This window comes from Brassica oleracea, chromosome C3 (genome assembly GCF_000695525.1).
Source record: "Brassica oleracea var. oleracea cultivar TO1000 chromosome C3, BOL, whole genome shotgun sequence".
NCBI classification, from domain to species: Eukaryota; Viridiplantae; Streptophyta; class Magnoliopsida; order Brassicales; family Brassicaceae; genus Brassica; species Brassica oleracea.
This window is the reverse complement of record NC_027750.1, coordinates 47538756-47551344: the sequence shown is the minus strand read 5'-3', so window position 1 is coordinate 47551344 and position 12589 is coordinate 47538756. Positions and strand designations below refer to the sequence as shown.

Sequence of the window (12589 nt, the reverse complement as noted above, 5' to 3'; positions counted from 1 at the left end):
ACTCATGACCTTGTCTCGTTCTTCCAACTTTTTTTCGAAAGTCGAGAACATTTTCTGAACCTCCTCAAACGCTGCGGTGTTGAGGTGAACCGCGGCAACGTTGTCGTCGATGGCGTCGCCATCGCGAGTTTGTTGGTTGTTGAGATCGTCAGCTGACATGTCTGATCGAGCGTTGGTGGCTGAGAGTTAGATTGATCCGTACCCTCTCCCCTCCTTCTAGCGCCAAACTGTGGGAACCGAAATTCGCACCGTCGATTTCCGTTGAATTAGGAAAGTTAGGAAAGCCCTAATTTCCCAAAGATCCCAGATATCTGCTAATTCACACGTCAAACCATCATGAACACGAAAAGACAGACGAGAAAAATATGAGAATCGAAAAGAGAACGAAATTGGTCTTATTTTGAATCTGCGTATGAGTGTTACAACAAGGTAAATGCCTCGGCTGCTTGAGCTGTCGGCGAAATCCCATAGTTCTAGCACCTCAGATTGCAGAAAACCTAATTGAGTCGCAGCTTGAATAACAAAAACGAAAAGTTGCCTAAATCGCTCTAAGTACTGCTCTGAGTAAAAATTATTGTGTGTCTCGTCCCTTAAGCTTCGATCCCCTTATATACTCCTTCTAAGGCAGTTTACCTTTTCCCTTTCTGCCCTCGGTCGAGTTTATCACTTCGTGGAAATATTCCATTTTTCTTCGATCTCTGTATTTATATTCGGAAACATGACTTTATCTTCGGAAACTTGACATTTATCTTCTTTTGGGCGATAAGTGATAAACCGTCGTAACGACTAGGCTTGGTTCCATAAAATCATAAATGGGCTCTTTGCCGTGTTCTGGCCCTTTTTGGGCCGTTTTCCGACTTTGGCGTTTTTATGATTTTATAATAAGAATGCTTCCGAAACGACGTCGATTCCAAAGAAAATTCAAATTCCTCGTATAGTGTAGGGAACCTTGGGTGTTCAGCTAACTATTGCCATTTTATACGACCAATCTGAATGTTCTTCGAGGAAAAAACGAGTTCTTACGGTTTTTAAATCGTAAAGTTTCAATGATACCTCCGATCGAGATGAAACAAGAATGAGTTCGATGCAATCTCAGGAGTGGAGTTACGAGGACGAGGTGAAGACAGAATCCGGTCAATCCAGCTAGGCCGTTCGCCGTACTGGACTGGTCCAGCTCGGCGAACAGCCGAGCTGAATCTGCATTTGATCCAGCTCGGCCGTACGCCTAACTGGACTGGTCCAGCTCGGCAAACAGCCGAGGTGAATCCGCGTTTGATCCAGCTCGGCCATTCGCCGAACTGGACTGGTCCAGATCGGCGAACGGCCGAGCTGTATCCGCGTTCGATCCAGCTCGGCCGTTCGCAGAACATGACTTGGTCTATCTCAGCGAACGGCCGAGCTGAATCCGTGTTCGATCCAGCTTTGCCGTTCGCCGAACTGGACTTGGTCCAGCTCGGCCAACGGCCGAGCTGAATTCCACGGACGATCTAGCTTGCTTGATTCGACGAACTGATCATTAGACCTTTGATAGTTTTTTCCGTTCTTTCTTGACTTCTTTTTTGTTTTTATGGAGGAAAAGATTTTATCAGAATGTTTTTCCGACGTTAATTTCGTCGTAACCGATTTTGACCACAACACCCAACAGTCTGATCACGTCCGGATCAACGAACCAGGTAGCTCGATGGAAACCCTCAGCCACTCATAGTAGAATATGCTGTCATAATCATCCCATGTGTCTTCGATCGCACGGTTTCTGCATTCGATCTCTTGGCTGCAGCGCGAGTGTCGGCGAAGTGGTCGAAGAGGGGGATGGGTTCGTCCTCACGCTCACTTGGCCAAGGATGTTTGTCGCTGACTGGAGCTGTGCTGCCAGTGTCAAATCTCCGCTTCGTTCTCCTTTCGTCATTTTGTAAGCAAAGTTCACAAACGAAATATGAAATCAGTGAAGTTCGGTGGTGTAATTGTCTATATCGATCGACAGATTTATGTTGATGTCGATCGACAGATTTATGTTGATGTCGATCGATATTTCAATAATGAAATCGATCGATGTAAATGGGTAGCATCGATCGATGTCTCCATCGTGAGAACCTGCAAAAACCCATTTGCTGCAATTCGATTTGCATAGCATATATAATCAGTAGAATCGATCAGTAATCCCTCTTCTATCATTCCATCAACACAAATCGATCAATATAAGCCCGAAAATCCCGGTTCTAGTTCATATTTTATCTCAACCCTCACAAGAACGAAAATTTACTCAATTTTGTGTTTATACTATGTTGATTCGTGGGTTAACTGATCTAAACGGATAGAGAGTTGAAAATCGAGTGGATTGAGCGTAAGAATCGTTAGATTTGGCCGAGAAACGAGAGAGAAAAAGGGTGGAAGTTTGTTCGAAGGGTTTTTGGGATTGTGTGAGTGTCGACTTAATGTCGACTTAAATGAGCCCGTGTTTTTCATTTCCCATCGATCGATGAGGAGGTGTCTGCGTCGATCGACAGCCGTTATGCTTGGAAATGATCTTTTTATCATGATATGTTTTCGTCTTATCTTTTTATATCTTTGAACTATCATGATATGCATGAGTCTCCTTTTGGTAGCTAGTTTGATATCGAAGTTTAATAATTTTATAGCCCAGGCTGCCTTGTGTTCTAGCTCAACCGGTAAGTGACATGATTTTCCATAGAGCAAGTGAAATGGGGTGGTTCCTAAAGGAGTTTTCAATGCTGTCCGGTAAGCCCAAAGTGCATTGTCCAGTTTCCTAGACCAATCCTTCCTAGATGTTCCTACAGTCTTTTCTAAGATTTCTTTGATCTGCAGATTTGAGACTTCTACCTGTCCGCTTGTCTGCGGATGATAGAGTGTAACAACTCTATGGTGCACTCCGTTCTTCTGGAGTAATCCATCAAAAATTTTGTTGATGAAATGGGATCCACCGTCACTTATGACTACTCGGGGAATTCCAAATCTCGGGAAGAAAATGCTTTAAAAAAGCTTAATAACTACGGACGCGTCGTTCGTTGGGGAGGCTACTGCTTCTACCCATTTTGACATATAATAACCAGCGAATAGGATGTATTTATTCCCGTATGAGGAAGGAAAAGGACCGATGAAATCTATTCCCCAACAATCAAAGACTTCTACTTCTAGAATAGATTTCTGTTCCATTTCATGTCTTTTGCTGATTTTTCCTCTTCGTTGACATCTGTCGCATTGTGCTATGAATGCATGAGCATCGTGAAACATGGTAAGGTTGCAAAATGTCCAGCATGGTCGGATCCATGTCATTGTAATAAAATATCAGGTGTTTCAGTTTTGGTTACGCAGCGTATTTACATCCCGTCAGAGCAGTGTTTGTAGAGATATGGTTCATCCCAGTGATATCTCATAACTTCTCTTAAAATCTTCTTCCTTGTATAACCTCTTAGCTATTCGGGTTCTACGTCAGCGGCCATATAGTTTACTATATCAGCGTACCAAGGTCTATTCCTCGAACCTTTTTTGACTGCATGCACTTCCCGACTCAGACTTCCATCTACGGGGGAATCATGGTCCGGATGCATCTTGTTGCATGCGACGCTTATTTTTATATCGAAGGTGATGGTTATGGGGGATATTTCTTGATTTTGATCATCGGGAGTGTCGATCGACATAGCATCGTCGTCGTCGATCGACAGTTCCTCGGATGTGAGACATACTTTTCCGACGAATGAATTTGTTTGGTAAACGTTTTCTGTAGGAAAGAAATCGTCGATAGGAACGACGTCTTCTATCGTATCCGGGAAAGGTGATCTGCGACTCCGTTTTCTACTCCTCTTTTAACTTTAATCTCGAGGTCAAATTCCTGAAGTAGAAGGATCCATCGCAAGAGTCGTGGTTTCGCGTCTTTCTTCTGCATTAAATATTTTATTGCAGCGTGGTCGGTATGGACAATCACTCGCGAACAGATTAGGTATTGGCGAAATTTTTCAAATGCATAGACTACAACAAGTAGTTCTTTTTCTGTTGTTGCGTAATTCCTTTGTGCCTCATCGAGTGTTCGACTGGCATAGTAAATAACATGTAGCCTTTTGTCTTTCCTTTGGCCTAGAACTGCTCCTAAGGCGAAATCGCTCGCATCGCACATAATTTCGAAAAGAAGATTTCAGTCAAGTGCTTGTACGATGGGGGCAGTTATCAAGGCTTTCTTTATTTCCTCAAAAGACTTTACGCACTCTGGTGTGAAGTCAAGTTTAACTTCTTTGCAAAGGAGGGATGTCAGTGGTCTAGCGATTTTATTGAAATCTTGTATAAATCTCTTGTGAGATCCGGCATGTCCGAGAAAACTTCTCACGTCTTTCATGTTTGTAGGTGCAGGCGAGCCGGTCATTACCTCAATTTTTGCTCGATCAACTTCTATACCAGCAGCGGATACTTTGTGTCCTAGGACGATTCCATCGTTAACCATGAAGTGGCATTCTTCCCAATTTAGAACTAGGTTCTTTTCTTCACATCTTGCCAGAACTTTGCATAGGTTGTCGAGACAGTTTTTGAAACTAGATCCATAGACTGAGAAATCGTCCATAAAGATTTCCATGAAATTTTCTATCATATCCGTAAAGATTGACATCATGCATCGTTGGAAACTGGCAGGAGCATTACAAAGGCCGAATGGCATTCTGCGGTACGCGAATGTTCCGTAAGGGCATATAAAGGTAGTCTTTTCTTGATCGTCAGGATGTATAGGGATTTGAAAAAATCCAGAGTATCCGTCAAGAAAACAGTAGTATTGGTGATTTGCCAACCTTTCCAGCATTTGGTCAATGAACACGGTAAAGGGAAGTGATCTTTTCTAGTGGCGGCATTCAGCTTTCTGTAATCGATACACATCCGATGTCCGGTGACAGTCCATGTAGGGATGAGTTCTTTTTTATCATTCTTCACCACTGTAATTCCACCTTTCTTAGGCACAACATGCACGGGCTCCCCCAGTTGCTATCCAAAATTGGGTAGATGACAACAGCATCTAGGAGTTTGATAATTTCTTTCTTAACAACTTCTTTCAAGTTCGGGTTTTGTCTCCTTTGGTGTTCCACCGATGATTCTTCTAAGCGAATTAGGTGCATGCACAGATCCGGAGATATACCTGGAATATCCTCGAGAGAGTATCCGAGGGTTTCCTATACTTGCGAAGTTTTATTAATAACAACGCAAGTTCTCCATTGGTTAGGTTGGCGTTTACGATTACGGGGTAGGAATCTTTATAGAGAAAAGCATATTTAAGTCCTGCAGGCAGTTGCTTTAACTCAATTTTTGTTGCTTTTTCGGGATCCCAATCTTCTAGGGAAGATGGTTGTCGATCGACGGCGTCTTTTAAATATCGATCGACGTTGAATTCCGAAGTGTCATCCTCTACTTCGTCGACATTTCCTATTTCTATACTTGCGTCTATTAATCACATGTATTCATCAGCCCAGCTGTCGACAAGGATTCTTCAGCCAGCTCAGAGATATCGTCCACGTAGGAGGTCTATTTATCGATTAAGGGTCGTCTTATCAGTTTTTCCATATCGAAGGTCATCGGAATGTTACCAATGTTTAGACATATCCGACCTTCCTTGACGTCGATGATCGCACCAGCCGTAGCTAGAAATGATCTACCCAAAATGAGGGGATCCTTTGGTTCATTCTGGTATTTCAGCACCACGAAATCCATTGGTACGTGACAGTCGTTAATCCTTATTGGCACGTCGTCAAGTACCCCCCTCAGGTACTCCAACGGATCTATCGGCAAGAACCAAAGTTATTTTGGTTGGTTTGAATTTGTCATATCCCAAGGATATCGCGACAGAGTGCGGCATGAGGTTCACGCTGGAACCTAGGTCACAAAGGGATCGAGGAAAACTTTTATTCTGTATATTGCAATCTAAAACAGAGTAGCCCGGATCGGGCCTCTCGATCGGAGTCTCGCCTTGGATTATTGCACTCACTTCCTCCGAAACCATCATGAAACTGTGCTCAGCAGCTGGGAAGCTGTTGGATACCATGTCCTTCACATATTTCATTATTGAAGGTGATACTTTTATGGCATCACTTAATGGCATCACTTAATGGCATCTCCAACTTGATTTTATCGAATGCTCTCTTGCAGATTGCTTTATCTAATTCTCGCTTAGTCTGCGTCTTGTTAGGAGGGAAGGGTGGCAAAGTCATATACACTCTCTCTACGGCTGGTTCAGCAGAAGTCGAGCGTCGATCGACATTGTTTCCAGTTTGTCGATCGATATTTACCGTAGTTGGTCGATCGTCATTGTTTCCTTCTTGTCGATCGATTTCCACATCTTCTTCCAACTCCTCTTCTTCGTCATCGAGGTCGATGGTTTCTCTCCCAGATCCTTCAGTGTCGGATCGTCCTTTCTCTCTAGAAATTTCAGATTCTGGGTTGGAATTATCGAGAATTATTGGTAGTGATCTACTTTCGCCGGTCTTCTCAACTTCAGCGGGCTTTTCTGCATGGTTGATTTCTATTGTGCTCAGGATGAGGCATTTTCCGCTCCTTAGTAACACAGCATTAACTTGGCGTTTCGGATTTGCGTCAGTTCGCCTAGGGAGACGTCCCATTTCTCTTCTGATGGCAGTCGCGTTTTCCGCTACTTGACTGTCCAGTCTCTTAATGTGTTCACTTAAAGCGTCGAATTTCCTCATTAGCTCAATGTAGATTATGTCTCTCTTTCCATTCAGGTCAGTGGCCATTTTGCGATTTCCCATGAAAGCTTGGTTTAACCTAAATTTCACTCTGCCTCGGCGTGATCCCACAGTAGCATCGTAACTTCGGGTAAAACTAGTGTTGTCAGGAATAGGATACCTATCCTTCAAGGTTGGAATATCTACGAAATCCACCTGTTGTTCTAGTTCAGAAAGGGCATCATTGTCAATTTGGTAAATCCCAAATTGGTTTTGCTCCTCAAGAGCAGAATGAAGTGAGTCTATAGACTCTTTGATTTTGGCTAAATGTGGCCTATCCATTGAGTCAACTCTCTTTCCTCGCTCTACGTCCATTATTTCGTAGGATTTACCCGTAGCTACATTCTTGATCAAACACTTCGCTTCCTCAGGGTTTCTGGTACTGAAGCTCCCTTCACTTGCTGTGTCGAGCGTGATTTGGTAATGCAAGTTAACACCTCCGTAAAAGGTATTAATGAGTTGTGGTTCTGAATAACCATGGTGGGGGCATTCAAGCTGGTATCTCTTGAACCTCTCCCAAGCGTTCTTGAATGATTCTCGTGGATCTTGGCGGAATGTGGAGATTTTCTTCCTTACATCCCAATAACGCGTCTCATCGAAAAAGTGATTAATGAAAGTATTCCTTATTTCCTTCCAGCTGGTCAAAGAGCCTGCTGGTAGTTGGTCTAGCAGGCCATTTTCTGGCGTCGCCCTCTAAGGAAAATGAAAAAAGTTTACAGCGATTGTACTGGTCATCCATCATATCTTCTAGATATTCGATGTGACCGTGTGGGTGTTCTGAGACGGTTCCACGAAAAGTATTCTGACGTACCAAGAATAGGTATTCGAGGCTAACCCCGGATTTCTTGGTATCATCTTTTGGTAGTTTAATGGCTGACCTATTGGAATAGGTCCTGCCATGGTTTAAGTAGTCTTGGAGAGGCAATTTTGCTTCTTCATCTCTAGTTGAGATTGAATTAGTTTTAACAGGGATTGCAGTCCCCTGTTCATTTATGACTTGGTTAATTACGTTGCTTAGTTGACCTTTAGGTTCACCTAGGACTACTCCCTCATTAGCATTATTGGTAAGAGAAAACTTACGTGCTTCCGGCTGTGTACCGTTGATCTATGTTTGTTGGAAAGCGTCGATCGATGTTCGCTGGAAAGCATCGATCGATGTTTACGTCGATTCGTCGCCCGATGTTGTTGCCACTTCGTCGATTGATGTCCGGCCGAAATACATGTCCTCCATCTTAAGTACCTGTGTCAGCAGGATAAGAGGGAAAACTTTAGCAAATTTAGTAACAAAATCTAGACTAAATTCTAAACTTAATCTAATGGTAATAAGAAAGAGTCTCCGGCAACGGCGCCAAATTTGATATCACACAAATTACCCTAAGGAGTGAATTACTCTCTCAAATAAGAGGTTCAGATGTAGTACTTAAGGATTGAATCCACAGAGACTCTAGGATTACACAATAGATGTATAGTCTTTGAATTAAAGCTAGATTAATGGGCTATTAGGTTTTAAAGCAGTAAATGAATTGGTGAGCAAGGTAATTGCTCGATTGGTTTGATTTGAGGTTGTTAACAGTTGGGTGAATAGCTCGATTCAGGTATATTCTCTAGTGTGATAAGTATATAACTTAATTTGGTTTTTAGGGGTTTATTGATACTAATTGTTCTTTAATTCAAACTCAGATATAATCAATTTGATTATCTAATCTGGATCTCAGATTTCAACTATCGTATGTTAATCGCGAGAAAGTGTCGATCGATGATTTGTTAAGAACATCGATCGATACACCTTTCAAAATATCGATCGGCAGAACTATCGCTGCGTCGATCGATGCTTCTTCCAGAAAGCTTTACGGACATGTTTGATTTATATTCTCTAACTTACTAGATCAACTCTCGTTTATATCTAGTCAGTTAGATCATACTAGTTAATTTTCAAGTATTGAATCAAGCAATGACTTGGTCTAAATTAATCCTAAGATCTAAGTTTAAAGGGTGATCAATCTTAAACTTAGCTTTAAGAACAACTAGATGAAGAACTATATTTTTAAACACTCTAGCAACATTTTAAGTCAGTAATACATTTATCAACCTATTAAGAAACCTAAATCTAACAGTAAGACTACTATGACATATCCATAAGGCACATGGTTATGATGGTCTGAATAATACTTAAATAAAATGAATAATAAGAGTAAGCAAATAGAGTAAATGAAAGCAAGGGAGTTCAAGATCTTCTCTGTTTTGTAGTTTAAATCTATCTCTCCAATTCTAATCTCTCTCCCTCCAATGGTGGTTTTTTGCTTCTCTCCAAACTAGGTCTCCAAGGTCTCTAGGCAAGTATGCCTTTAAAATAATATAAAACCCTAATAATATAGCCTAACAGGCGGCGAGAGACTTAGAATGTAATTATTGAAACTTTTGTGAAACTTGCAATCTTCTAATTTTGTCATTAACTAGCGGGTGGCTTCGCCATCGATCGAAGAGAAGAGCTTTTCATCGATCGATGAGAAGAGCTTTTCATCGATCGATATTTCTTGGTAACCATTGGTCGATATTCTGATAAATAATGGACTATTTTCTATTTCCAGCAAAGCTCAAAAGGTCTCCAAATATATCCAAATACATCATTTTCCTCTAGTAACTACCTGAACCTGTAATTACTCTAAATAGACTCTATATCGTAGTAAATATACCTTAAACACTTATATATCATGGCTAATAATAGATAAAATCCATGGTCTATCAGTAGCTTATCTACGCTTTCTCCAACTGCTTGGAGTGTTCTTCTATCTTATTTTTCAAAGTTAGACCTCCGAGATGAATATGCGGTTATTCGCAAAGACGTTGCTTTCTCAAGCTGTGTAAATTTTGGCTATGGGTTAGGCTACTAACTTGGTTTCGGCTGAAGTGGCCATTGTTACACGTTAGAGTCACTTTATGTCATCGTCACATAGTTTTAGTTACCTCCTTCTTTATAATGCCACACTGTTAGGACAAATTTGTACTGACTTTTTGTGATATCACGGAAACAAAAAGTAAACAGTTAAAAACAAGATTCAAAAATTAAATAGCGATTTTTTTTTTTTGGTAAAATTAAATATCGATTTTATTAATCAAGAGAACTGAAACTACAACATATTAATTAGTTCTAACTAGGGGTGGGCATATCGGTTTAGTTTCGGGTTCGGTTTGGTTTGGTTAATTTGGGTTTTATAAAACTCAACCCAATTAAAACCAAAGTAGCTTTGGTTTGGGTTCGGTTTGAGTTTAGTTTTGTTCGGTTTAGTTCGGTTTGGTTTAGATTTAGTTTGGGTCTTTAAAAATCTATGAAACAAAAAACAATTTAAAGTTCGATGACAAAACTCTTAACCACGTCAAAGAAAGAAATACATAATAAGCAAAGAGCAGACTATTTGTAATCTAATTAGCGTAACAAAGACCTTGAAAGCATTCCAAAACCTATTAACTAAAAGACTATTTGCATCTACCTTTTTGTTTTTATTGATCCTATAATAACTTTATTACATAATTTAGAGAATGAAAATTGGAGAAGATGAAAAAAACGAGATGGCTACGATTTAGATGCTTATAGTTTTTAGGTTTTGTTTTCAGTACAATAATTAGGTATTAGAATTATTTGAATCATATTTGGACTTTTTTAAAAATAAATGGAAGTTAAGAAAAAATAGAAAACGAAACTTTAACTAAAATTTACAATATGTTAACATATATATATTGGATTATTGGTTTGGTTCGGTTTGAACCCAAACCAAACCATTCAGGTTGAGTAAATTATGAACCAATTGGGTTATGTAAAGAGCACGGTTTGGTTTGGATCGGTTCAACTTTGGTTGGTTTGGTTTGGATCGGTTCAGTTTGGGTTTTTTGCCCACCCCTAGTTCTAACGGACTAACTCCATAGTCGAAGCCTTGAATAGTGAACCCTTTTTTTTAAATGTTGTCCTTGGTTGATAATTATTTTAGATCATTACATATTCTGAAATATGTAAAAAAATGTTGTAAACTTAAAGATTTAGAATCTGTAAGTTCTTATTATTAATCATAACATAAGGTGCCCTTATATATGAGAATTACAAAGAGATAAATGGAAAGACATAAATATGGAAAGTGTACAAATACAAGGAAAAAGAAACTAGGGTTTCCTAAGTCTAAGCCGCCTCTCTCTCTCTCCTTATGCTGCGGCCGCCTCTCTCTCTCTTGTTATTGGGCCGGTTATGGATCGGGCCGGTTATGGACATCCACAATATGATTTATAACACTCCCCCTTGGATGCCATAACCATACAGAGATTGTAATACGCTTTGGATGTTGTCTCATTAAAACCTTAACAGGAAAACCCAGTGGGATAAAACCATGGTGAAGGAAAAAGAGTACAACATGTACTACTCCCCCTGTTCTGATCATCACTGAAGTTCCTTCAGTCTACGCATCCCAATCTCATGCGTGAGCTTCCTGAATGTAGAAGTCGGAAGTGACGTGGTGAATAGATCAGCTGAATTTTCGTTGGAACGTATTTGGACCACTTGGACCTCTCCAGCCTTTTGCAACTCGTGGGTGAAAAAGAACTTGGGGAAAATATGCTTTGTCCTGTCTCCTTTGATGTAGCCGTCTTTGAGCTGAGCAATGCACGCAACATTGTCCTCATACATCACGGTCGGAGCATCTATGCCCTCGGCTATCCCACAATCTGATCAGACATGTTGGGTCATCGACCTCAACCAGACACACTCGCGGCTGGCCTCATGTATGGCCAATATTTCCGATTGATTAGATGAAGTGGCCGCGATTGTCTGCTTCATGGAACGCCATGATATGGCCGTACCTCCATGTGTAAAGACATAACCTGTCTGTGATCGAGCATGATGTGGATCTGATAGATAACCTGCATCAGCAAAGCCAACTAAACCATCTTTGTTATGGTTAGTATAAAATAGACCCAAGTCTTTCGTTCCTTGAAGGTAACAAAGAACATGTTTAATCCCGTTCTAGTGCCTTTGGGTCGGACATGAGCTAAACCTAGATAGTAGGTTCACGGCAAAGCATATATCAGGTCGTGTGTGACTTGCCAAATACATTAAAGCTCCTATGGCACTGAGATATGGCACTTCGGGACCAAGGACATCTTCATCGTCCATCTTGGGACGGAATGGATCAGTGTCCAGGCCGAGGGACCTCACGACCATGGGACGGGACAGAGGATGACACTCGGCCATATTAAACCTCTTGAGTACCTTTTCTGTATATGCCATTTGATGCACAAGGAATCCATCATTTATGTACTCAAGTTGTAATCCCAAACTGAATTTTGTTTTCCCAAGATCTTTCATTTCGAATTCTTTCTTAAGATATTCGACTGTTTGGTAAATCTCTCCAGAGGTTCCTAGGATATTCAGATCATCAACATACACTGCTATGATCACAAATCCTTTATTTTCGAATTTCTTTATGAAAATGCAAGGACTGATCAGATCATTTCTATATCCTTCTTTCACTAAGTACTCACTTAGTCTATTGTACCACATTCGACCTGATTGTTTCAGTCCATAAAGAGATTTATTCAACTTTATGCAATGTTGTTCTTGAGAACTCTCTTTACTTTATGCAATGTTGCTCTCGAGAACTCTCTTTGTTTTTCAATTCAATACCCTCTGGGACATTCATGTAAATTTCATTATCCAGTGGACCATATAAATATGCAATTACTACATCCATTAACCGCAAGTTTAAGTTTTCTCTTATGGCCAGACTTATCAGGAATCTAAAAGTACTAGTATCCACCACAGGGGAATATGTTTCCTCATAATCGATTCCTGGTCTCTGTGAGAATCCTTGTTCAACAAGCCA

General features: G+C 40.6%; 1 pseudogene; it reads right to left on the bottom strand.

The window, feature by feature from the left end:
* Nucleotides 1–4147: 4147 nt before the first annotated feature.
* Nucleotides 4148–12589, bottom strand: part of LOC106330767 — an 11100-nt pseudogene continuing 2658 nt past the window's right edge.